Below are 26,673 nucleotides of genomic sequence, written 5' to 3'. Positions count from 1 at the left end.
CCAGGCTGGAGTGCCATGGAGTAATCATAACTCACTGTAACTTCAAACTCCTAGGCTCAAGTGACCCATCTGCCTCAGCCTCCCAAGTAGCTAGGGCTACAGAGGTGCACTGCCACACCTGGCTCCTTTATTTTTTAATTTAAAAAGAAAATCTTATTCAGCATTTAACACATACTAGACTATTGCTGAATTTTCTTTTCAGAAAAAGAAAGTAGTAAGAGTACAGGGGGAAAAAAATAAAATAAAATAAAAAGCCTTAGATTCCAGCAGTTCATGTCCAATCTCTTTTTGGCATCTCTCATGCCCTTCAGACCATAGGCTCCTTCATTCCTCCTCAGCCATATACAGCCTTTGTCATCCTAAGGTTTCAGTCCATGAATAGGCTGCCTGCTTACTATTTACGACCCAATTGTAACCATGTTTCTGAACAAACACCTAATACACTGTTGGTTAGCCTACGTGAGTGGTTGTAAAAGTTTGAGCATTACTTCTTCTACTATCAAACAACACCTAAAAGGCTCTGGGTTCCTTTCTTCCTGTATTTCTATTGGAAATTGCACAGCCAAGGCAGTAGGGGGATGTAGCTAAAGAGAAATCATAGAACAACTGCATTAACAGCAAAGTCTGAGAAAAGGGCTTGCCAGGAAGCCGAACTTAAGGAAAAGAAGACACCAGACAACTATCACAAAGCCAGTTATTTTCCAAGGACTGGCATTTCGCTTAGAAGTATAGTCAGAGAGAAAGCTCTTGATGGCCCGTGGGAAGCTTGTAATGGCTTCCCAGTTCCCTTCCATTACTTGTACTAAAATAACTCTCATTTTAGAAAACACTTTTCTCAGTTATTCTCCTAAAATCCATGGTCAGGCTGAACGGTTTCATTATCATTATGTTGCAAAGAGGAAAACTAGGTCTCTGACTAAAATGCCCGCTCTAAAGCAGTCATGAGCACAAATGGGTCAGTGACAGAACTGAAAAGAGGCTGACATGATTCTAACACATCATGCATCTCTGTGTTTGCCAAATCCCTCCTGTGGTCTCACGGTCAAATCTATGCTGCCGAATAATTTTAAGGAAATAGCAGGGTCTTGACAGCTAGAGAAGATGAGCTTTCACTCTTGCACAGTGTCTGACACCAGGGTTCCAATTTTGATTGGCTTACATGGATCAGTAATTTCCTCCCTTCTTGACAGGGACCCCACACTAAAGTCTACTATATTGTACAGGGTAAAGTGTGCAATAAAATACAAGTACAATAAACTCCAATGAGAAGATTGAAAATACAACTGATAAGCAAAAGGATCTCAGAACAGTAAATTGGAAATACTTGAACCGCCAAAGATAAGATGATACTGGAGCAATTTTTCAATCTTAATTATAGTGAACTCTCTCTTTTTTTGGTTTTGCATCCCTGTGTGGATGAGTCAATGCTTCTTTCTTTTAAATTCAGTAGGGAATCTATGATTGAGCTAGATAAGAAAAATGTGCAGTATTTGTCTGATCTAGTTTGTCATTATTCACCATTGTTAGAGTGCGTGTATGTCAGGAAATGTTCTTGACCAAACTGTGAGATAACCCGGTGTAGCACCCTCCTACCATCCCTTTCAGCACTCTTCCTGGTGAGATACCCAGAAGTTTCCACCCCAGGAAGCCAATTCTGTGTGCTCTTCTTACTCTCCACTCCCTGTCATCCTTGACCTGCTGAGGTGTTAATTCTACCAAGCTGTCGGAGCAGAGCATGAAATGCTGGCCTCCAAAGCTTGGCTCAGCTTCTTCCTTGCCTAGAATTTCCTCCCTGCCCTTCTCCATCTGTTTAATTTCTGCCTGTTCTTAAAGGCACACATATTGGCCAGTACTCTTTTGATTATAAGTAACTAAAATCGTACTCATCCTAGCTTAAGCCAAAGGGCATTTGTTGAACTCAGATGACCAAGGTCAGGGCAGAGTAGAAACTAGCTGACCATAAGATGTCTGGAGTCAGGGTTCCAAACGCTGTCAAGACCTACCATCTCCACTTTTCATCTGTGCATCTGTGATACTCTCAGTGATTCAACTTTATTCTCTACAAGGAACTTTCACATAATATTGGAAACGTGGTCTTCTGCACATCAACCCTTTCCAGCTTTGCCAACAGAAAGGAACATTTGACCTTCTTTAGGTTAAAGTTTAAAATTCTGTGGAAGGACACTGAATGGCCTAAATTTGATCACATAGTCATATCTATGTGCATGGGAGTAGGCCAGTATGGTTTGCGGGGCCCAGTAGCATTACGTGGTTGGAGAATAAAACAAAGAGAATTCCCTAAAAGAATTTCCTGAAAAAAAAGGAGCTTTCTCCAGAAGAAGAAAAATATTATTGCTAGACCAAAAAAGTGGGTGTCCTCCTATATGACAATTTTGTTCTGTCTCTGTTCAAAGTCTTACCATCACATACTTGGGCAAGTCACTTTGACTTTCTCCACCTCAGCCCCTTCATTTACAAAATTAAGAAGTTGAGTTGAATTATCTTTAAAGACCTTTTAAGGACTAAATTGTATGTGTTTCAAGGGTCCTTTATCAATCATAAAGGCTTTCTTGTGCATCCTATATTACTCTCTCCCTTCTCTGAATTGCAGCATGCTGATGTAATTTACACGGACAATATGAAGAAAAATGATTATGCTGGACTCCGTAATTTTCTTGAGTTAACTATTTGGAGTTAACTATTGGAGTTTACTATTAATATCATTAATAATTTAGGATATTAAGAATATCAAATATGTGTGGCTCCTAAAACAGAAGATTCAACAACAAATTGTTGAATTATGGTAAATTATTCACTCAGAAAACTAGGGAGGAGCCAATAAGAGTTAAATAAAAACAAGATAAAGTTACAATATAAACCACCACTACGAAAAGGAAGAAAGAAATAGAAAGAAAGGGATTTATCTTGCAGTCACCAGGTAAGATGGTAATTTGAGCCCAGGTATCAAGTATCTCTCGAAATCATCACCATAGTCAAGCTGGAAAAACTAGTGGAATGTAGGGAACAGAAATGTGGGAGAAATTTCAGCCCAGCCATGGTAAAATGAAAGTGGATCATCTATAAGCCATAAACCTCAAGGAATTTCAGCTAGACATATTGCAGATATAAATAGAATTATGAAAGATATTAAGCTATCTTCCTAAGAAAGCAATGCCAGATTGTAAGAAAAAAGAAGAGATATCAGAAAAGTCACCACACATATGTTATAATGGGGTTTTGGCTAAAAGCATGCAAAAGACAAGGAATAGATAGAAGCCAGTTCTTTTGGAACTCATTTCAACAATTTGGGTAAGCATATTCAGTAGTTGCTGCTGAATAATTCACATGTTACTGAAAAAAACTGATGAAAGCTAATAAGAGGGGCTTCTTAATGCAACAAGCTTTTCCAGTCTAGTAGTAGATAATAGAATGAGGAAGCAGGCAGATATTCTTATCTTCAGTATCTGAAGTGGAGACTGAGATGAATTGAAAACATGATCAATGAGATGGTCCCTAGTGCACTAGCATCAGATGAAGTTTGTCTTTTTAAAACGTAGAGAAAATGGAATTTGAGATTTAAAATATCTTACAAATTTAATAGATATTGTGGGCAATGAAACACGTAACAAGTGCTCATACGAGTCCACCAGAAAAAAGAACAAAATGGTTATCAAAGATATAATAAAAGCAAACTTAACAGAGGTAAAGGAACATGAATTTAAAGACTGAAAATTCCCTGCATGCCAAGCAGAATCAATGAAAAGGGACTCACATTTAGACATATTCTGGCAGATTGTTGAACAAAGCAGAAGAAAATCTACAACTGTCAATACAAAAGTTGTTGACAAAGAAAAACATAAGTTCTTTTTTTTTCAGATTTTTCTTCTATTATATAAAATGAAACAAATCATGTCATATTAAAAGAAAAAAGTTGTGGCCAAGAATTATATTCCCAAATTTATACTTGAGTAGAAATAAGGAATGTACAAAGAAAACAGAGCGACATTTTCAAATATGCAAAAGCCAAAAAAGTTATAATATGCAATAGAAAAAAATTAAGAAAGGAGAAAATAATAGAATTAAGGGAATTTTGAAACTATCAAAATAAAGTCTAAATAAATGTTGTAAATATGGTATATAAATGCAAATGTTAAAATAATTTTTAAATAACTACACTTAAGATCTAAACGATACCAATTTATCAATATTAATATTAATAACAATAATAAAACAGGTAAAAGTCTTAAAGTATGCCAACCAAAATCAAGATGGCAGACTAAGAAGATGGAAGTAAAGCTTATCAAATAGTGTACTTAAAATTGGTTTTATTGTTTGTAAATTATACCTCAATAAATAAAGCTAAATATATGTACCCACACATACATATACATATGTACACATATATGCAGAATATATTATAGACAACTGTATGCAAATAGGTTCAAACATTTAGAGGTAATAAACGTTTTTTTAGCAAACACAACTTCCGAAATTTGACAAAAGAAGAAACAGAAAGCATAAGTTATTATGTATGTACTAAAGAAATCAAATCTTTAATTAAAACTTTCCCTCACCTAGCATTTGACACAATCCAATGCTAATTTATGATTAAAAACTTTCAATGAACTGTGAAGAAAAGTGAACTTCTTTAATCTGAATAAGTGTATCTCAGAATAAAGCAATAAAAATCGTATTTAATGGTGAAAATTGAATACCAGCTCCCTGAGATCAGGAATAAGACAACAATGTCTCAAGAACAAGACAATCACCGCTACTATTTAACTTGCACTGAAGAACAAAGCCAGCAGCACAAGACATGAAATATAAGCAAAAGTTTTAAGGATTGGAAAGGAAAAAATAAAGTTGGAAATATTTCCAGACAATATAATTTTGTGGCTAGAAAATCCAAAGTCATCTACAGATAACTATTTGAATTAAAAGTAAATTCAGCAAGATTGCCGATACAAAGTCAACATACAAAAACCATCTACTTAGAAATAATTCTATATATAAACACAAAACAATAAGAAAATAATATGTGAAAAGCAATAACATTTACAACTGCATCTGATAAAAACACCAAATACCTAGTAATATATTTTACAAAAGACACTGAAGACTTCTATTTAGAAGACTGCGAAACTTAATTGAGATGAATTGAAAAAACCTAAACAGATAGAGAGCTATATAATGTTCATAAGCTGAAAGAGCCTATATTGCAAAGCTATCAATTTTCTCCAAATTAAACTATGTATTCAATTCCAAAAAAAATCCCAGCCAGGCTTTGGTGCTGGTAGTGGTGGTGGTGGTAGTGGTGCTGGTGCTGGTGCTGGTGGTGGTGCTGCTGCTGGTGGTGGTGGTAGTGGAGGTAGTGGTGGTAGTGGTGGTGGTGGCAGTGGTGGTGGCGGTGGCAGTGGTGGTGATGATGTTTTTAATTGACAAAATAGTCCTAAACTGTACTTTTAAAGATCCAAGAATAGCAAAGACAGTCTCCAAAAAACGAATCTGGAAAACTTAAAACATCAGATATCAAGATTTATTGTAAAGCTACAGTCACAGCACAAAGATATGTAAATAGACCAAAGGATCAGAATAGAGCCTGCAGAAACAGACACACAGTTATATGGTCACTTGATTTATAAGAAATGTGTTAGTGCATGAGATAATGGTCTTTTAAATATAGACCCCTCAAAAATAAAGTATGACCTCATACTATACTTGCAAATCAATTGAAAACCAGTCCTGTGTGGAAGTTAGATCTAAATGCGGAAGACAGAAAAAAAAAAACGCTCCAGATTATCATATTATCGTGTAACTTTATGATTTAGAATAGGCAAAGCTTTTTTGTTTAAGAGATGAGATCTTGCTTTGTAATGCAGGCTAGAGTGCAGTGGCACGATCAGAGTTCACTATAACCTTGAACCCTTGGGCTCAAGCGATGTTCCTGCCTCAGCCTCTGAGTAGCTGGGACTATGGGTCTGTGCAACCACACCTGGCTAAATAGCTTTATTTTAAGACAGAGAAAAAGTCATAAGAAAATAGAAAAATATGGATAATTATGTATACTAAAATCAAGGATTTGTGTTCATCCAGAGACACCTATAAAAGAGTCAAAGGCAAGCCAAGGTATAGAAGATATTAATACACATATATTTGCAAATTACTCACATTCAAAATATATAAACATTTCTAACAATAAATTTTAAAATTCTGACCTAATAGAAAAATTGGCGAAATACTTGAACAAAAACTTCTCAAAAGTAAGTATTCAAAAAGTCACAAATATATATGACAAAAAAAATTGTTCTGCCTCTTCAATCATCATTTAAATATAAATTGAAACCACAATGAGATGCTACTACATACTTAGAATAGCAGTTTTAAAATTATCAAGAATTGAAAAGTATGAGGAGCAACTGAAAATCTCATACACTACTTCTGGGGATGTAAACTGGCAACAACATTTAGAAAAAGCTTCTTGGCATTGTTTCTAAAGCTGAACATATACATGCCCCTAGCACCCAGCAATTCCACTCCTTAGTGCATAGCTAGCCAAAATTCATACATATTTACTCCAAAGGAAATGTACAAAAATACTTATGGTAACATTATTTATAATAGCTCCAACTGGAAATAAACCCAATGCCCATTAATAGTAGAATAAATAAGTGTTGGTATGGTGGTATAATGAAATACTACATAGCAATAAAGATGAGCAAACTGCTAAAAACAACATATATGAACCTCACAAATACAATGCTGAGATAAAGGAGATATAAGTGTATGGGTCACTCACATAAAAAGTTCAAAAGTAGTCAAAACTAATCAGTAGTATAGACATCAGGATAGCAATCATCTAAGTCTGGGAATTGGTAGCCCAGGTAGAGTGCACAAGAGAGGCTTCCAGGGGGCCTTCCTTCTGATCTGCATGGTCGTGACACAGATGGACTGATTCATAATAAATTAATCACATGTACACTTACCATTGGTGTACTTTGTTTTATGCAACCCTATAAAAGTTACCTAAAATCGGCCAGGTGTGGTGGCTCACACCTGTAATTCCAGCACTTTGGGAGGCCGAGGCGGGCAGATCACAAGGTCAGGAGATTGAGACCATCCTGGCTAACACAGTGAAACCCTGTCTCTACTAAAAACACAAAAAATTAGCCGGGCGTGGTGGCGGGCACCTGTGGTCCCAGCTACCCGGGAGGCTGAAGCAGGAGAATGGCATGAACCTGGGAGGCGGAGCTTGCAGTGAGCCGAGATGGCGCCACTGCACCCCACCCTGGGCGAGAGTGTGAGACTCTGTCTCAAAAAAAAAAAAAAAAAAAAAATTACCTAAAATCAACTTATACAGTATCATATCTATTGATGAAAATGGTGATGTAAGTATAAAAAAGACAAGAGAGTTAAAATGTGGTTGTTCCTGTATGTTACAAATACTTAAGAATTAATTTACAATTAATTTAAATATTACTATTTTCTTTTTTGTGTTGTTCTCAGTTTTCAATTTTTCATGGTGACCAAGGATCATGTTTCCATTTTAAAAGGGAAATTTAAAGTATTTTAATCAGAGTAAGACCTTTGCAGGCTGTCTCATCAGGTAGCTAGACCAAGAAGATCATAGTTAACAGATGAATCCAGACTTTTTTTTTTTTTTTTTTTTTTTTTTGGCAGAATCTTGCTTTGTTGCCCAGGCTGGAGTGCAATAGCGCCATCTTGGCTTACTGCAACCTCAGCCTCGCCGTTTCAAGCGATTCTCTCTGCCTCAGCTTCTGGAATAGTTGGGTTTACAGGCACCAGCCACCACACCCGGCTAATTCTTAAATATTTTTAGTAGAGACTGGGTTTCGTTATGTTGTCCAGGCTGGTCTCAGACTCCTGACCTCAGGTGATCCACCCTCCTTGGCCTCCCAAAGTGCTGGGATTATAGGCATGAGCCACTGCACCTGGCCTAAGAAAATGCTTCTTAAAGAAGTTACTGGGCTGAGTAGGAGTGAGTGATAAACAAATAAAAAATGAATCAGGCCAGACGAGAATAAAACATTGTACTTCAAGTTAAACTCAGTGAGAAATGATCGTATGTTGTATTTCATTACCCCTTTATAGTTTCAGCATGGTTTCTTATCCATTCTCTCATTTTAACCTCACAGAATTGTATGAAATAATTGGGGAAAGGGCTATCATTATCATTTCATAAATAAACACACGAGTACTAGAGACAGAAAGTAACATGCCAAAACCTAGAGCTTGGCAAACAACTATTTGTGGAAAAATAATAGTGACCCAGAAATTCTTGTCCCAATTGGTTTACCTTTTATGAGAAATGGCAGTAGATACTTTTAAATATTCAAAGATACTCAAAATATACCCTACAGGTACTCATCTCAAATGTTATTCAAAAACCAATTATAGACAAAAAAGTTTTAATTTTTTTTACATTACTACCAGTAAATAAAATAATTCAAAAACAGGAAATAGAAACTAAGACCTTAGGCATTAAAATGTAAGAACATAAAAGAATTTACAATGAGTTTTAAAACCAAATAAACTTATGAAATTAAATATAAATAATTTAAACAAATATTACCAAGTTGAATTTAGAAAATAAAAACAATTCTAAAAAATCTTGTACTCTGAAAATACAATAGTCTGAATCCATAACTATTAACATAGTAAATACTGGCATGTGTTTGACATATCAGGAAGTCAAAAATTATTTTTTTATTCTTAAACTTTGAAAATTAAAGATATGCTTAAGGTATTTTTTTAACTTTTAAAAAACCATCAGCAGAATTTGAAACAAAATAACCCCCTTATATTCTCTACAGAGTAAAAGATATGCAAAGGCAACAAGCACACATAAACCGTAAAACAAGATGACTGGAATGAGAACTAGTGACTCGTTTAGATCAATGTAAATGACTTAAACTTTTGATTAATAACGAAAACTCTACGATCAGATTAGAAAATAAATTCTAGTCAGAACATTCTTACAAAAGACACTCAAAAGTGATGCTGAAACTTTAAAATTGAAAAATGAATAACATAATTGGATATTTGTCCCTGCTCAAATCTCATGTTGAAATGAAATCCCCAATGGTAGAGGTGGGCTTGGTAGGAGGAGTTTGGGTCATGGGGATAGATCCATCTTGGCTTGACGCTGTCCTCAAAATAGTGAGTTCTCGTGAGAGCTGGTTGTTGTCCATTGTGGCACCTTCCCCCGACCCCTTCCCGCTCTCTCTCTTGCTCCTGCTTTTGCCATGTGAAGTGCCTGCCCCTCCTTGGCCTTCCACCATGAGTGAAAGCTCCCTGAAGCCTCCCCAAAAGCTGAGCAGATGTTAGTACCATTCTTCCTGTAAAACCTGTAGAAGCATAAGTCAATTAAACCTCTTTTGTTTATAAATTACCCAATCTCAGGTATTTCTTTATGGCAATGCAAGAATGGCCTAACACAATGAGTTTATATCAAAGACAAAGAAAAAGCAAAGGCAGAAATATTAATATTAGACAAAGATGATTCAAGCCAAAGATATTGACTATAGTAAAAGGGAAATATTTTATAATGAAGCATCCCCATACTGAATAGATAGCAACTAAGAAATACATAAAATGGGCAAATAAATGTACAGAATAAATCCTTTTGCAAAAGAATAATGTCAGAGGCAATTATAGTGGAAGCTGTAATACAGTATTCTCAATCTCTGACAGGCTAAGTAGACATAAATAAGGACATGAAGCTTTAAATAATTTAAATTCCAGTCCTGAATTAACAGATATATAGCATTTGTTCTCTACAGATAATATACTTTCTTTCTTAAATTTTATTTTTAATTGAAAAATAATAATCATATATATTATATATTTATGGGATACAGGGTGCATTTTGATCTATATTTCCACTGTGGAATGATTAAATCAAGCTAATTAACAAATACATTGCCTCATGTACTTATTGTTTTGTGATGAAAACATTTAAAATCTACTCTTTATAATTTTGAAATATACAATGATTATTTTATACTTTCTTTTTAATTGTCTATTCCTCATTTCCAAAAAGTGGTTACAACTTTTGAATTCAAAAAGCAGACATTGTGTGACCCACATGCTCAGAAAGTCAGACAGGGCATATGTCTACAGCCAGTAACAAAGGCTTAAGCAAAAATCTCAAACAACCTGAACATTTTTTTAAAAACTCGGTCTTAAGTAACTATTGAGTAAATGAGGACATCAAAATTAAAATCACAGATTCTTTTTAAAATAACAAAATTAGGAACATCACCTTTTAGAAAGTGAAGAATGGGGACACGAGCTGTATTTCATATTTTAGAAGTTAAATTAAAGGAATTTTTCTCTCTTTTATCCCTTTTTTAAAAATCTGGGTCTTTCTGATTAAGTTCTCTTAGCTGGTGAGATTTAAACATAGTCATCTAATTGTCTCTAATAAAAGTTGGAAAACGAAACTACATTCTCTTGGCGTATCTGCCCCAGCAACTGACCTTAGAAGCAATTGAATTTCTGCAGCTGGGCTGTAAAGCAGGCACTGGAGTTGACGCATCACAGAGTTTATGTCCGATGACTGGAAATGCCATCCATAATAACACCACCTCCGCTCAAACCCATCCTCAGATAAGTTTCTTAGCTGTCTGAAATATTTGTGATCTATACCTACCTGCCTTTGTAAAAAGGATGCTGTTAAAAGACATTGTCAGGGTAATATAATAGCAGGTTGGACAGGAGAAGGGGAGCATTGTCTAGCTGAGGCAAATTTCATACTACTGGTACCAGCTTAACCTGAGTAACAGGGCTGCGGAGGGCCTGCGGGGCCCCACTCTGGCTGGACAGTGATAATACGTGTGGGGCAGAGGGGAACGGCAGCGCATCAGGCTGGATGACTCTGATAACTGAGAAGTCAGCTGTGGCTTTTGGCCACCCGTTGACAAACACAACAGTCCTATAATGAAATTCAGTAAGTACAATGATAAACAAGTTTCATCTGTACCATTTCAAAAGAAGAGTTTGAAAATCTGAATCTGGGACTTTTTACACTCCACTGAAGACAATAATCTCAGTATCAGACAGAGCCAAATTTTCTCTGTACAATTTGGAATGAGAAAATCGTTCTGCTTCCGGAATACAGTATCTAATATCTATATGCTTGCTTAAAGTCTATGAAATGCAGGCTGCCTCATCCCATTTCCACAGAGATCACAATAGGCAGGACCCTGAATCCAAAAAGCTCCCAGCAGTCTAGCATGGGTTTTCTTCAAGGGGCAGCATAATACTATTGCCTGGACTGGGATGAGGCTTTGGTGTGCCTGAGAGATCTGCGAAGTAGAGAAGTGTCTGAGCACATCCCTTAAAACATGACTTGCCTCAGAAACCCTGGGTCCAAAGACAGAAACAAATGTGGGGTGATGGCCAAATGCCTTTGGATATTTAACAAAGACAGATGGTACATACAGTAATTTAAAACTACAGTTTGCAAAGTGCCTCCAAATATTAAAAGGTGCATACAAATCAGAGTCCCTTCACTGGCGAAAGGAGAGAGCCTGTTTTTGCAGAACCTCTAGTTTGCTGTCCAAACATTTAACCTATATTCTACTCTTTCAAACTGGTACTGCTTGAAAGTAAAACCAAATGTGACTCTCCCATCTAATACTCTTGCCTCTAAGCAAACTCTCTCCCATTTATTAATTAAATATATTATTTGTCATTGGTAAATAGTGTGACTTTGTGCCTTGGATCTTCCTACTTTTATTTCTTTGATTTTTATAGTTCCTATGAATTTTGAATTATTGCTCCCTTTTCTACCCTGGAGATAAGTACTCTGAGCCATCCACATTGTTTTGTTAAGCCCATTGAGGGCTAAAGCTCCCATTTTTTAGGTGACTGGCCAGAGTCAGAGATTGAGTTTGACCTTGAAGTGGTTTTTCTCCCAAGTAAAGTCAATTGGCTAATGCAGGAACTAAATGAAGGCTGCAAAGCCATGGATTTCTATAGTTGTCTTCTGGCTTGTAATTCTTCCCATTGCTTTTCCATTACACTGGAATCTTGTAGAAAATAGTTTATGGCTCATTAAAATAAAAACTGTAAAATTATATGCAAGATAAAATAACTATTGCTGAATCGAAATTTTCATGTATCTTCATATATTCTCATGGCAGTAAGAGAAAATGCATTTATGTCATGAAAAAGGATGGCATTCTTAGAGATGGTCACACTAGCTAGCTAGAGCCATATTGACCTCTATAACTTGTGTGTGAAAAATGCTGGGCTTGTGCCCAAAAGTGACTTTATTTTTATCTTCTGCTGTTGCTTCAAATTTGCTCTGTAAGAAGTTTTCGTCTTCTTTTTCTTTGATGACAACTGGGACAAGCTCCATAATTTTTCTGTTCTTTTTTTTTTAAGTATAATTTACATATGGTAAGGAAATCCATCGTAGATGCACAATTTAATGATGGTAGTAAGTATTTAGTGAGTCGTACAACAATCATAACAACCCAGTTTTAGAACATTTCCATGACTCCCCAACCAAAATTGCTTCAAGCCCATTTACAATGAATCCCTGCTCCCTCCCCAGACCCAGGAACCACTGATCTACATTCTGTCTCTATAAATTTACCTTTTGCGGACACTTCATGTAAGCAGAATCATACAATTTGTCGTCTTTGTGTCTGGCTTGTTTCACTTACCACAATGCTTTTGAGATTCATCCATGCTGTAGCATGTATCTGTGTTTCTTTCTTTTTATTGCTGAATGGCATTCCATTCTATAAGTATGCCATGGTTTTGTTCACCCATTTGCCAATCAATGCGCATTTAGGTTGTTGCCATTTTTGGTTGTTATGAGTAATGATGCTATGAATTTTCACCTACAAATCTTTGTATGGACATATATTTTCATTATCAGTCGACCTTAGTCAATTGATGGGTTAGTTTTTGGACCCTCATTTCTGTCTCATTGATCTATTTATATATCCTTACATCAATACTAAACTTTGGTGATTACTATAGCTTTGTATTAAGTTTTGAAATTGGATAAGTCATCCAAGTTTGTTCTGTTCTAAAATTGCTTTGTTTTATGTAGATCATTTTCATTTCCATATAAATTTTTGGATCATCTGCCAATCAGAGTACAACCAGAGAAGCAGAACCAGTAGAAAATATATATATTAAGAGATTTATTATAAGAAATTGGCCTATGCAATAGTAGGGGCTTTTTAAGTAAGACTAAAACCCACAGGCAGGCAGTCCAGAAGGTCAGGCTAGAACTCATGGGCATGAGCTAATGCTACTGTCCAAAGTAAAATTTTCTTCTTTTTTTTAGGAAAGCCCCAGACCCAGTTGTAAAGTATTCTAGCTGACTGAATCAAGCCCATCAAGATTATCCACCATAATCTCTCTTAAAGTTAACGATTCATTAATACTATGTACACCTGCAAATTTCCTTCACAGCAACACCTAAATTAGTGTTTGATTGAATAGCTGGGGACTGTAGGCTAGCAAAATTGACACGTTAAACCAACAAACAAAATTACAATCAGGTTGTCAATTTCTATAATGAAAGCCTGCTGGTATTTTGAAAGGGAATGTGTTGGTTCTGTATATCAATATGAAGACAACTTCCACCTTAATCATGAGTCTTTCAAACCCAACCATAAAATGTCTCTCCATCTCTTTTTAAATTCATCTCAGCAATATTTTGTAGCTTTCACTGTGGGAAGATTTTTAATCACTAACCCAATTTCTTGACTTATCATAGGTCAATTAGATTCTCTACTTCTTGAGTCGGTTTTGGTAATTTGTATCTTTCTAGGAACTTGTCTGTTTCATCTAAGTTGTCTAATTTATTGGCATAAAATAGTTAATGATATTCTCCTTTAATCATTTTAATTTCTATAGTACCAGTAATTCTGTCCCCTCTCTTATTCCTTATTTTGGTAATTTGTGTCTTTCCTCTTATTTTCTCTGTCATTCTAGGTAAGGGTTTATCAATTTTGTCTATCTTTTGAAAGAATCAACTTTTGCTTTCATTGGTTGTCTTTATTATTTTTGTTTAGTTTTGTTTTGTATTTCAATAATTTTCAGTCATTATTTCCTTCCTTATACTTGCTGTTAATTTACTTTGTTCTTTTTCTAGCTTTTTAAGGTAGAAGCTTAGATTATTGACTTTTGATAGCTTTCTTCTTTTCTGATAGGTTTTTAAAGTTACAAATTTTCTGCTCAGTACTACCTTAGATTTTTCCATATACTTTTATATATTGTGTTTTTGTTTCATCCAATTCAAAATATCTTTTTACTCTCCCTTTTGATGTATTATTCTTTGACCCACAGGTTATTCAGAAGTGTGTTAATTCTACATAGATTGGGTTTTTGCCAGATATCTTTGTATGGTGAATCTCCAATTTAATTCTTTCCTAGATTAGCATATTGTCTAACCTAGAGAATGTTGTATGTGCACTTGACAAAAATCTGTATTTTAATTCTTTGGATCAAGTGTTCTATAAATATCATTTAGAGTATGTAGGTTGATAGTCCTGTGGAAGTCTCACGTACCCGCGTTTTTTTGGTCCAATTGTCCTATCATTTATTGAAAGTTTTGAAATACCTGCTATTATTGTTAAATTACCTATTTATCCTTTCAAGTCTGTCAATATTTGCTTCATGTTTATTTTGAGGCTCAGTTGTAAAATACATACACATTTTAAATTGTTATATCCCCTTACTGTATTGATCCTTTTATGATTATGAAATATTTTTAGTAATATTTCTTGTCTTAAAGTTTGTTTGATATTATTGTAACCACTCTAGCTCTTTCATAGTTACTTCAATATGTCTTTTCCATCCTTTTACCTCCAAGCCATTTCTGTCTTTGGTTCAAAGGCATGTCTCTCATAAACAACATATTATTGAGCCTTGTTTTCTTTGGTTCAGACAGACAATCTCTGCCTTTTGAATAGGGCGTTTATTTCGTCCACATTTATGTAATTATTGATATCACTGGATTAGATAGACAACTTCGCTATCTAGTTTCTATTTGTCTTATGTTGGTTTTGTCTCTCTGCTCTTCCTTTGCTACTGTCTTTTGTGCTAAGTAAATATTTAAATGTCTAATCCAAAAGGAAAATCTTCTAAGTCTAGAGCTAGATGAAGAGTGTTAAACCTGAAGCCAAAAACATAGCTTATGAGAAAAAAATTAATAAATTGGGCTTCATCAAAATTAAAATTTTTTTGTTCTGTGAAATATCTTTTATCAGAGGGTGAAAAGACATGTTACAGACTGGGAGAAAATATTTACAAACTACACATTCAACGAAGAATTTGTATTTGAAATATATAAAGATATTTCGAAACTCAACAATAAAAAAACAAAAACTCTAATAAGAGGATGAGCTAAAGACATGAACAGATATTTCACCAAAAAGAAGATGCACAAATAAACACACAAAAAAAGTTTACCATCATTATCCATGAGAGAAATGCAAAGTAAAACTACAACAATATAACACCTGTACACCCATTAGAAGAGCTGCACTAAAAAAATAGTGATTACACAAGATGCTGACAAGGATGCAGAGAAACTGTATGTCTCATACATTGCTGATGGAACTAAAAAGTAGTACAGCCACTCTGGAAAAGCTTGCTATTTTCTTATAAAACTAAATACTAATGCACTTTTCATACCACCCAGCAACTCTCAGGCATTTTGTTTCTGCAGAGAAACAAAAACCTGTGTTCATACTAAGACTTGTACATGAATGTTTACAGCTTTATTTATAGTAGCCCCAAACTGGAAATAACTCAAATGTCTTCCAACAAGTACATGGCTAAACAAAGTCTGGAAAAACCACACAATGGAATACTACCCAGCAATAAAAAAGAACAAACTATTGATATATCCAACCATTTGGAAGGATAAGTGTATTTTACTTAGTGAAAAAAAGGCAATTCATAAAGCAACACACTACAATATGTGTTTCCACTTATATGTCATCCTGAAATGACACAACTACAGATATGGAAAACAGATTAGTGATTTTTGGAAGACAAGGATGAGATCAGGATCGGACATGACTATAAGTACACAGGAGTTTTTTGCAGTGTTAGAATAGTTCTGTATTTGATTGTGGTAGGATTACACAAATTTATACTTGATATCAAATTGCATAGAACTAAACACCACACACAAGTGCACACAAAAATCAGTGAAAAACTGAATAAGGTCTGTAGTCTAGTTAAAACTATTATACCAATGCCAATTTCCTAGTTTCTCATATGTATTGTGCTATAGCTATAAAAGACATCACAATTTAGGGGTGCTGCTTGAAGGATACAAGAGACTCTATGTATTTTTTGCACGTTTCTGTGAGTCTATAATTAATTGAAAATAAAAAGTTAAAAGCAAAACACACATTCACACACATACATTTAAAAGTGTCCAGTTCAATATATTAATCCATACTTCAATTTTCATCTAAAGATAATGCTCCTTCTTGTTCCTCTTCTCCAGTTTTCCTCTTCTCCAGGTTTGCTAAACTTGATGTCTTCCTCCATCAGCCTCAGTGATGAAGATGGAGGTTGGGGGAGAGTATGGAGGAAATAAGGGAAGAGGGAATAGAACAGTTCCTGTTTGATTGGCACTGCCTGAAGATGGTGTTGTGTTCTTCAGACCTGGCAGGTCTTCACAGTCGATGCTCTCTCATCAGCACTTCTATGGATTCTGCAAAGACTCCCCTCTTGGTTCTTCAAACCACAGCCCTCTGACTAAAGGCAATGCCTCTTCATTGCTGGCCATCCTAGTCCTCTCTCTGCCTCTGCTCCTATTGATACACCCCACAGCTTGTGGAGGCCAACACTCTCACAAGTCACCCCTTGGGCAGAATCTCTGAAAGCAACCTGAGGCCGTTGTGCTTTCCATACTCAGTAACTGGGATTCCTATACCTTTGATATGCTAACAGAAGTGGGTGCACTCAACTTTGTGGCTATAAGCCACTGGCACTTTCGCACATGTGAGTTGAGCATCCATTCTCTATGCATCTCCCCCCATCCCATTTTAGTAAGATCTTCTAGAATACTCATGCTCATGGAATTCTCATAATAACATGAAAAGGAAATACTACTAGTACCTCAACAAAGATATATATTGAATCTGATATCACTGCATTTGGTCTTAAAAACAAAGCCCCATGACTAGTTGAATAAATGTTAATTGCAACTTGTCTGACTCATTTCTCCTACCTAATAGAGACACAGGACAGTATCTTAAATTTAGATTTAGTGAACCATTTTTATTCAGACGCAAAACATGCCACCCATCCTGAAATGCATTTCTGGACCACTATAACACTGCAGTTTAGCAACCAATTAAACATACACACACAGAAATCAACCTTAACTAGACAAACTTCACACATAAGATGGATCTTTGCAGAGTCTGAAGACTGTCATGGAACTCTGCAGCTTGAGAAACACTCTGTAAAATGACACACTAATAAGCAAAAAGAGAAAGAAAAGTTCAAGGAAATGATCCAGCAGAGTTGGAGGGAACTAACAGGCAGAATCCTAAATTGGGTATGTCACATTTTGGCAATAGCAGTCACTTGTGATTAGTGTGAGACAAGGCACTAACAGGCTAAAGGGCCCACGAGAAGCCTAAATAAGTAAAAAACAAATGAACCTCCAACAAAGAACGAAAATGAAGACAACTCAATCATTGCAGGCTTCCTCGTCTTGTCAGCACGTCTGCCTCTCTCCAGGATATAGATGTGGGCCTATTTTTCACTCTTCCCTCAACTTCACACTGTGCAGTGTTTCTGTTCCCTGAATTTACCTTCTCAAGACCACCCCATCCCAATATTGGAGCTTGTGCTCTCGAGCCTGGATTGTGGTATTAGCTCCCTAACTGGCATCTTTACCTTCCATCTGCTCCCTCCGATTTCTGCTACACGAATCACCAAACAAAACTTCCTCAAGGACCATTTTCACCTCATCACTCCTGGGGTCAAGAATTTCCTGCTTCCACATTGACCACCTACCTCTCAAGAACTCTTTAACTCAACTTTAGGAGTAAAAGCAGATTCTCTCTGTAAGAGTGTTTCCTTACAAACTTGTAGAGAATACATGAAAACTCAAGCACATTTTAATGCTTTCTGGTATTTCTTAAGACTGAGCCAGGGAGAAAAGTGAGATCTCTTGTCTGAGAGGGGGTTCTGGGTCTCCAATTCTCACTACTCCAGGCAAGGTGCAGATCACGCTGATGGCATAGAAGGGAATGGGCATGTTTCCTGCCAGCTGGGGTCCTCTTTTCTCCAGACTAAGAGGATGTGCACTTTGGTGGTCAACACCAGCAGATGCTACAGCAGCAGCACAAGTAGCTGGTGCGTGTTCTCCTGTCTCAAGATGTCCTCGTAAATTGGCCATAAATCCCCTTCTTCTTACAGCTCTTGGAGCTCTGAATACAGTCACTAACCCAATCATGAGTGGATAAACGTTAACATTAAAGCTAAATACCACCTGTAATGGGTTCAGTCATGTCCCTCAAATAGAAATGTACAAATCCTAATTCCCTGTACCTGAACGTGTGACCGTATTTGGAAATACGGTCTTTGCATAGGTAACTAGATTAAGGATCTCCAGATGAGAACATCCTGGATTTGCAATGGGCCTCAAAGCCAACGACTGAAGTCTTTATAAGAAAAAAGAGAGGAAGATTTGAGGCACAAAGACACGCAGAGATAAAGGCCATGCCCCATGAAGATAGAGGCAGATATTGGAGTTCTGCAGTTACAAGCCACATGACAGCCCCCAGAAGCCAGAAAAGAAGTGTCATGGTAAAGGAATCTCCCTCGGAGTCTCCAGAAGGAACCAACTCTGCCAACACCCTGATTTTGGACTTCTGGCCTCCAGAACTGTAAAAGAATCCATTTCTATTCTTTTAAGTCACCAAGTTCATGGTAACCTACTTGGCAGCCCTGGGAACCTAATTTGCCACTGTAGAATGCTTTTGTAAACAGAAGTAAATCTTAAATTGTATCTAAAAAATGTAATTATTATTTTAATTGTATTATAAAAGGTTTTGTAGTCAGATTTTTAAAAGTTTATTGCCATAGTTTAGAGACAATAATTTCTCAATTGCTGCATTTCGCCCATAGCCAGTGAAGTACATATTCATGATAGGAATAGACACTTACTTTCAACTGAGGTTAATGTAAGAGCAAGATTTCTAAGGTACCTAATTTTTTCCCTTATAATTGTTTTTGTCTTCTTCAAATTCTTTTTATGTGTGTATCTAAGATAATTTATCACCGACATACATAATTTGGGAGTTAAAATCAACTTTAGTTGGCCAAATTAATATTTATCCTCAAATGATATTTCTTTAAAACTCCCAAATAGGGCTTTTATTTTTAAAGACTCATGATCTAAATATGACTATTCAATTAAAATTATAAATTAAATGCAGTTCTTTAAGGTTATTTTGCATACTAATATAAATGTTGGTACACCAAATAATTCCCCAAAAATTATAACATATAAACTAATCTTTAGGGTAGCATTGTATATTAGAAATATAATGTAAGCTACATATGTTGTTTTAAATTTTCTAGTGATCACATTTTAAAAGTAAGAAAACTAAAATTAGTTTTAATGATATATTTAATTTAACCCAGTGTAGTAGTCCCTCCCTAATCTGTGATTTTGCTTTTCACGGTTTCTGTTACCTGCAGTCAATCATGGTCTGAAAATATTAAATGGAAAATTCCATAAATGTAACAATTTACAAATTTTAAGTTGTGTGACAGTCAGTAGCCTGATAAAGTCTCACCTTGTCCAGCTCCATCCCAACCGAGACATGAGTCATCCGAGGGAGCTGTAGACGCTCCCTGCCCTTATCAGATCCACTGTCACGGTGTCACAGTGCTTGTGTTCAAGCAACTCTTATTTTACTTACTAATGGCCCCAAAGTGCAAGAGGAATAATGCTGGCAATTCAGATATGCCAAAGAGAAGCAGTTAAGTGCTTCCTTTAAGTAAAAAGGTAAAACTTTTCAACTTAATGAAGAAAGAAAAAATCATATGCCAAAATCATTGAGATCTACAGTAAGAACAAATCTGTGAAATTGTGTGGAAGGAAAAAGAAATTCATGCTTGCTAGTCTTCCTGTTGCACCTCAAACTGCAAGTTACAGCCACAGTATGTAATAAGTGTTGTCAAGATTGAAAAGGTATCAAATTTGTGGGTGGAAGATGAACAGAAACATGTCTTGATGATGGCAGTTGGGTTCAGCACTATTCTCAGTTTCAGGCATCCACTGGGGGTCTTGAAACCTGTATCCCCCACAGATAATGGAGAACTTCTGCATATCCAAACTGTTACCATTTCACCGTGTAACCAATATAAAGCATTATTGAGTTATTTTACCTTTTTTTTTTTTTGAACCAAGTTTTCAAAATCCAAGGTGTATTTTACACATACAGCACATCTCAGTTCAGAATACCCACTTGTCAAGTCTCATTAGTCACATGTGGCTAGTGGCCACCGTACTGAGCAGCACAGCTAATATAAACATTAGTTTATATGTTATAATTTTTGTGGAATTGTTTGGTGTACCAACATTTATATTAGTATGCAAAATAACCTTAAAGAACCAAGACATTCCTCTTGGCCATCGCTACACATACCTGCTTGAATGACCACTTCCAAATATGTCAGTGATTTTGACAAATTTCAAGTTGACAATATTTTATTAATATTTCCAGACTTATAGAAAGTTATTGGCCAGATGCAGTGGCTCACGCCTGTAATTCCAACACTTTGGGAGGCCAGGTGGGTGGATTGCTTTAGGTCAAGAGTTCAAGACCACCCTAGCCAAAATGGCGAAACCACATCTCTACTAAAAATACAATAATTAGCTAGACGTGGTGGCCCATACCTGTAATCCCAGCTACTCAGGAGGCTGAGGCAGCATAATTGCTTGAATGTGAGAGGTGGAGGTTGCAGTGAGCTGAGATCGTGCCACTGTACTCCAGCCTGGCAACAAGAGTGAGACTCCATCTCAAAAAAAAAAAAAAATTAAGAAGAAAAGAAAGTTGTTACATATAAGAAAATTCTAAATGTTTCTATAAAAGTGCTCTTTTAATATTAATGTCACTTTTTCTTTTAAATGTTATTTTCTAATGAGAACTCAGTACAAACCAAATTTGGATTTCATTCAAGGGAGGTTTTTTCTTTTAGGAATTATTAAAAGATCATTGATAAGTAATTTTCTTATCTATAGTAATCCAGGACTTGAACTCAAGTTTAGCAACGTATGGTGGCTCTACTGACTTTATATGCTCCTTGCCTCTGATTCATTCCCATTGTCAATTCTATCTTATCATACCATACCCTAGGTCCTCAAAATAACAAAAAGATCCAAAAGTAAATTAGAAAAAAAAATGTGTAAAATTACCAGCCTGATTTCTGACTTATGATAAAATAGTAGAAAAGATATATCCATGCTCATAACCAAAAGGAGAGGCAATCCCAGATTCCTTCAACGAGTGAGTGGATAAATAAAATGTGATGGAGACAGCCAATGAAATATTATTCAGCCTTATAAAGGAAGAAAATTCTGACACATGCTATAACTTGGATGAACCTTGAAGGCATTTTGCTAAATGAAATAAGCCAGTCACAAAAAGACAAATACTGTACAATTCTCTTACATGAAGTCCCTGGAGTAGTCAAATTCATAGAGACAGAAAGTAGAATGTTGGTTTCCAGGGAGGAGGAGAGGAGATAATGGAGAGCTGTTTAATGGATACGTAGTTTCAACTTTGTGAGATAAAAAGAATTCTGGAGGTGGATGCTGGTGATGGTTGCACAACAATGTAAACGTACTGAATGCCCAAGAACAGTGCCCTTAAAATAGTTAAGATGGTAAATTTTATGTTATGTATGTTATACCACCAAAAAAAGTGGAAAAGAAAATCCAATCACCCTAATAAAGGCTCTCCTACCTAAACACTGACAACGCCCAACTCCCATACAACATTTTCCCTGTGGATTTCTGAGTACCCCCATAAAGGACAAATTGTATTTTTATATCCACAAATTTCATTTTATCCCATGATTTCAGCCTTATTCTCCAAAGAGTTTTGACCAGGCCAGTAACTGATAGCCTATACAATGTGACCGTTCCTTTCTTTCTTCCCCCGGTATCACCTACCAACAGGACCATGAGGCCCCCAGTCCAGGATCTGGAGAATCAGCAAAGGTCATGAAGAACACAGAGACTGCATAATCTGGCCCAGAGTCACAGAAAATGGACGTAATCACTTCCTGGATACTGACGTTTTCTGTGTCGTACCTTTCCTACAAGGCCCTGGCAATGTAAGCTATGACAGCTGGGTGCCTGTCGTCATCGGCACTTGGTGGATCACGGCTGCATCCACTAAAAGGTGTGTGCAGCGTGCCAAGAGTGTGTTCCCAGCTCTATGTGAGCATCACAGTGTGCACCCTAAGTTCAAGCTGCGTGGCTGCTTTTCCTGCTGTGTCTGAGAATACTGCAAAAGCTGGGGATGATTCTATAGAACAAGAAGTTCAAATGGTGCTACAGAGCCTCCCGGGAACAAAGAGAACCACAGGACACCTGGCAACTCCCATCATTCTGCACTTGCTATATGTTTTGACCCCAATTTTTGCCACTATTCAGCCCTGGTACTGGCTTTTGGTCTCAACCCAAATCCTTCTCAGCCCACCTGAACCCAAATCTTCTCGGGCTCACCACATAAAGTCAAATTTTTCAAGTGACTAGAAATGAAGAAGCTTTTGGATGGGAGCAAAGACCCAACAGTTATAAACCCATTTAAAAGCTGAGTTTAGTAATTTTTGTTTTTTAAAAAGAGAAAGAAAAAAAAAGAGAACACTCATGGCTTTGGTATCAATAGAAAAAAAAGGAAAAGGCAATCATAACATCACTATTCACCACCCTTTCAAATATTAGACAGGGAAGCAGGCAAAAGGTGCTACTTTTTCTATTTCTTGGTCTCTTCTTCAGATTTGGAAATAGCTTTGCTTGAAGGATAGCAAGAGACCTTTTAAAAAGAAGATGAAAGTACAGTCTCATGTACTAATGAAAAAATAAAACAAAAATTCGGGATGCCAGACCTGGGGCTGCATTTGCTTTAGTCACTGGAAGAGTATGGATGTAAGACCTCTTGCAACCCACAATCTGTAGAAGGGCGAACACAGGAAACAAAAGGGTTATTTTCATTTTCTGCTTTTATTAAACGTTTATTTTAAAAGTTACAACATTTGTATAATACTATTTAGGAGAAATAAAAATACTCAGAAGCATAAAGAAGTTAAACCACGCATAATCTTACCACCCGGACAACAGTTAACAATATTTTGATGTACAAGATGTTTTTTAAAGAAACAGAACATACACTGTATGTTATGTTACCTGCTTTATTTTAAATTAAGGAATATTTATATACAAAGGGCATCGATTTTCTACTACTGCATTAAAAAGTACCCCAAATTTTAGCAGCTTAAAAAACACAAACATTTTTTAACTCACAAAGTTCCTGTGGATCAGGAACCTGAGAGTGACTCGGTTGAGTGGTTCTGGTGCTGGATCTCCCATGAAGTTGCAGTGAAGATGTAAGCCAAGCTACAGTCATCTGAAGACAGGACTAGTCATTTCCAAGCTCCCTGCCCTGGTTTTTGGTTTTCCCTACTCATCTGTTGTTGAACTTGGTATTTTAGTTCCTCTGCACAGGGTTGCCTTAGTATCTTCAAGACATGGCAGCTGGCTTCCCCAGAGCAAATGATCCAAAAGAGGAAGAGCATGGAAGCCATGGTATCTTCCATCACCCAATGTCAGAAGTTACATATACCACTTCTGCTGTATCCTCAAGGTCTCGCAGACCAACAATTGAATGTGAGAGAGTTTGAATACCAAGAAGCAGGGATTAATGGTGACCTTCTTAGAAATGTTCCCACAAATAAAATGCACAGATTTTGTGTGTACATTGATGAGTTTTGACAAATGTACACATGCAACCATCACTAATCACAAAGTATTTATGTCCATCCGAAAAGCTTTCTCATGACCCCTTTCAGTCAATCCCTGCCCACCTCACCAGCGGCAACCACTATTGCGGTTTTTCACTATATAATCGTTTTCATTTGTTCTTGTACTTCTTATAAATGGGATCAAACAGTATGTACTCTTTTCTGTCGTGTTTTTCTTACTCAGCAGTATCACTAAAGATTCATTCATATCGCTAAATTGCTGAACAATTGCTTTGCCCTGAGAGACTGTTAATCTGTAACTTTGCCCCAACCTTGAGCTCACAAAAACATGTGTTGTATGGAATCAAGGTTTAAGGGATCTAGGGCTGTGCAGGATGTGCCTTGTTAACAAACTGTTTACAGGCAAGCATGCTTGGTAAAAGTCATTGCCATTCTCCAGTCTCGATAAACCAAGGGCACAGTACACTGTGGAAAGCCGCAGGGACCTCTGCCCTGGAAAGCCGGGTATTGTCCAAGGTTTCTCCCCATGTGATAGTCTGAAATATGGCCTCGTGGGATGGGAAAGACCTGATGGTCCCCCAGCCTGACACCCGTGAAGGGTCTGTGCTGAGGAGGATTAGTAAAAGAGGAAAGCCTCTTGCAGTTGACATAGAGGAAGGCCACTCTCTCCTGCCCCGGGACCTGAATGTCTCGGTATAAAACCCGATTGTACATTTGTTCAGTTCTGAGATAGGAGAAAAACCAACCTGTGGCAGGAGGTGAGACATGTTGGCAGCAATGCTACTTTGTTATTCTTTACTCCACTGAGATGTTTGGGTGAAGAGAAACATAAATCTGGCTTACGTGTACATCCAGGCATAGTACGTTCCCTTGAACTTATTTGTGACACAGACTCCTTTGCTCACATGTTTTCTTGCTGACCTTCTCCCCACTGTCACCCTGCTCTCCTATCACATTCCTCTTGCTGAGATAGTGAAAATGGTAATCAATAAATAATAAGGGAATTCAGAGACCTGTGCCAGTGCAGGTCCTCCGTATGCTGAGCGCCAGTCTCCTGGGCCCACTGTTCTTTCTCTATACTTTGTCTCTGTGTCTTATTTCTTTTATAAATCTCTCATCCCACCTGACGAGATACACCCACAGGTGTGGAGGGGCAGGCCACCCCTTCATTCCTTCTTATTGCTGCCTGTATTCTATTGTATGACTATACCAAAAATTGTTAATTAATTTACCTATTTACAGACTTTAGGTTGTCTTAAGAGTTTAGAGCTAATATGAATAAAGCTGTTATTAACATCTTTGTATAAGTCTTTTTTTCATGGGTGTATGTCTTCATTTATCTTGAGTAAAAACTAAGGAGTTCAACTGCAGATCACAGGCTAGATATACATTTGATCTTATTTTTAAAATTACCAAATGATTTTCCCAAGTGATAGTACCATTTTACACTTTTACCAGCAGTTTATTAGAGTTTCAGTTACTACATGTACTCACCAACATTTAGCTCTCCATTTTCAAGTTGCAGCAATCTCATAAGTATGTAGTAGTCTTTCCCTATAATTTTCAGTTGCATTTCCCCAATGTCTAACATTATTGAGCATCTTTTCAATGTGTTTATTGGTCATTTGCATTATCTTCTTTTGCAAAGTATCCTCAAGTATTTGCAAAGTATCTTCTTTTGCAAAGTATCTGCTTGTTTATTTTAATTGGGTTATTTGGTTTTTCAATATTGAATTGTTGGCATTGTTTGTATATTCTGATTACAATTATTTTGTCAGCTATTTGGGTTGCAAACCTTTGATCCCAATCTATGGTGCACCTTTTCATTTCTTTAGTGTTGTGTTTTTATGAGAATAAATTTTGATAATGTCTAATTTACCAATTTTATGTTTTATGGTTAGTGCTTTTGTGACTTAGCTAAGAAATTTTTGCCTCTCCCAAAATTGCAAGGATATTATCCTTGTTTTCTTTTAGAAGCTTTATAATTTTCACTTTTATGTTTAGGTCTATGATCAATCTTGAATTACTTTTTTGGTTTATGGTGTGAGGTAGGGGCTAAGGTACATTTATTTTCTCACATGGATGTCTAGTTTTTCTAAGATTATTTGTTGAAAGGGTTTTCTTTTCCCTTTCAAATGCTTTGTGCCTTTGTTAAAAATTAACTGACTGTATATATCTGCATCTATTTTTGGTCTCTATTTCATTCCACTAATCTATTTGTCTAAACTTATTTCTAAACCAATAACACACTATATTGATCAACTATAGCTTTACAATACATCTTGATGTAACCTGCTTTCAGCACAAAACAAGATGTTATGAGTATCTTCCTAGGTCAAAATTTCTGTGACATCTGCAGTTTTTATGATTGCATAGTACTCTATTATATGCATGAATTATAATTTACTGAACAAATTTCTAGTTGTTGGTTTTTTAGCCTCTGTATTTTTAAATATCACTGAAAAACTCTTCAGTGAACATCTTTGGCATTGTCCTTAGTTATATTCTATGAATAAATTATTAGAAGTGAAATTGCTAAATTAAAGTATGTGCTGATTGTTAAAGATTTGGTATATATTGCCAAACTGTACAAAGATTGTGTCAGCTTACTCTGCCACCAGCTGAGAATGAGAGAGCCAATGCTGT

Source organism: Macaca nemestrina, chromosome 5 (genome assembly GCF_043159975.1).
Source record: "Macaca nemestrina isolate mMacNem1 chromosome 5, mMacNem.hap1, whole genome shotgun sequence".
In the NCBI taxonomy this organism is placed as follows: domain Eukaryota; kingdom Metazoa; phylum Chordata; class Mammalia; order Primates; family Cercopithecidae; genus Macaca; species Macaca nemestrina.
Note: the sequence above shows the minus strand (reverse complement) of the source record.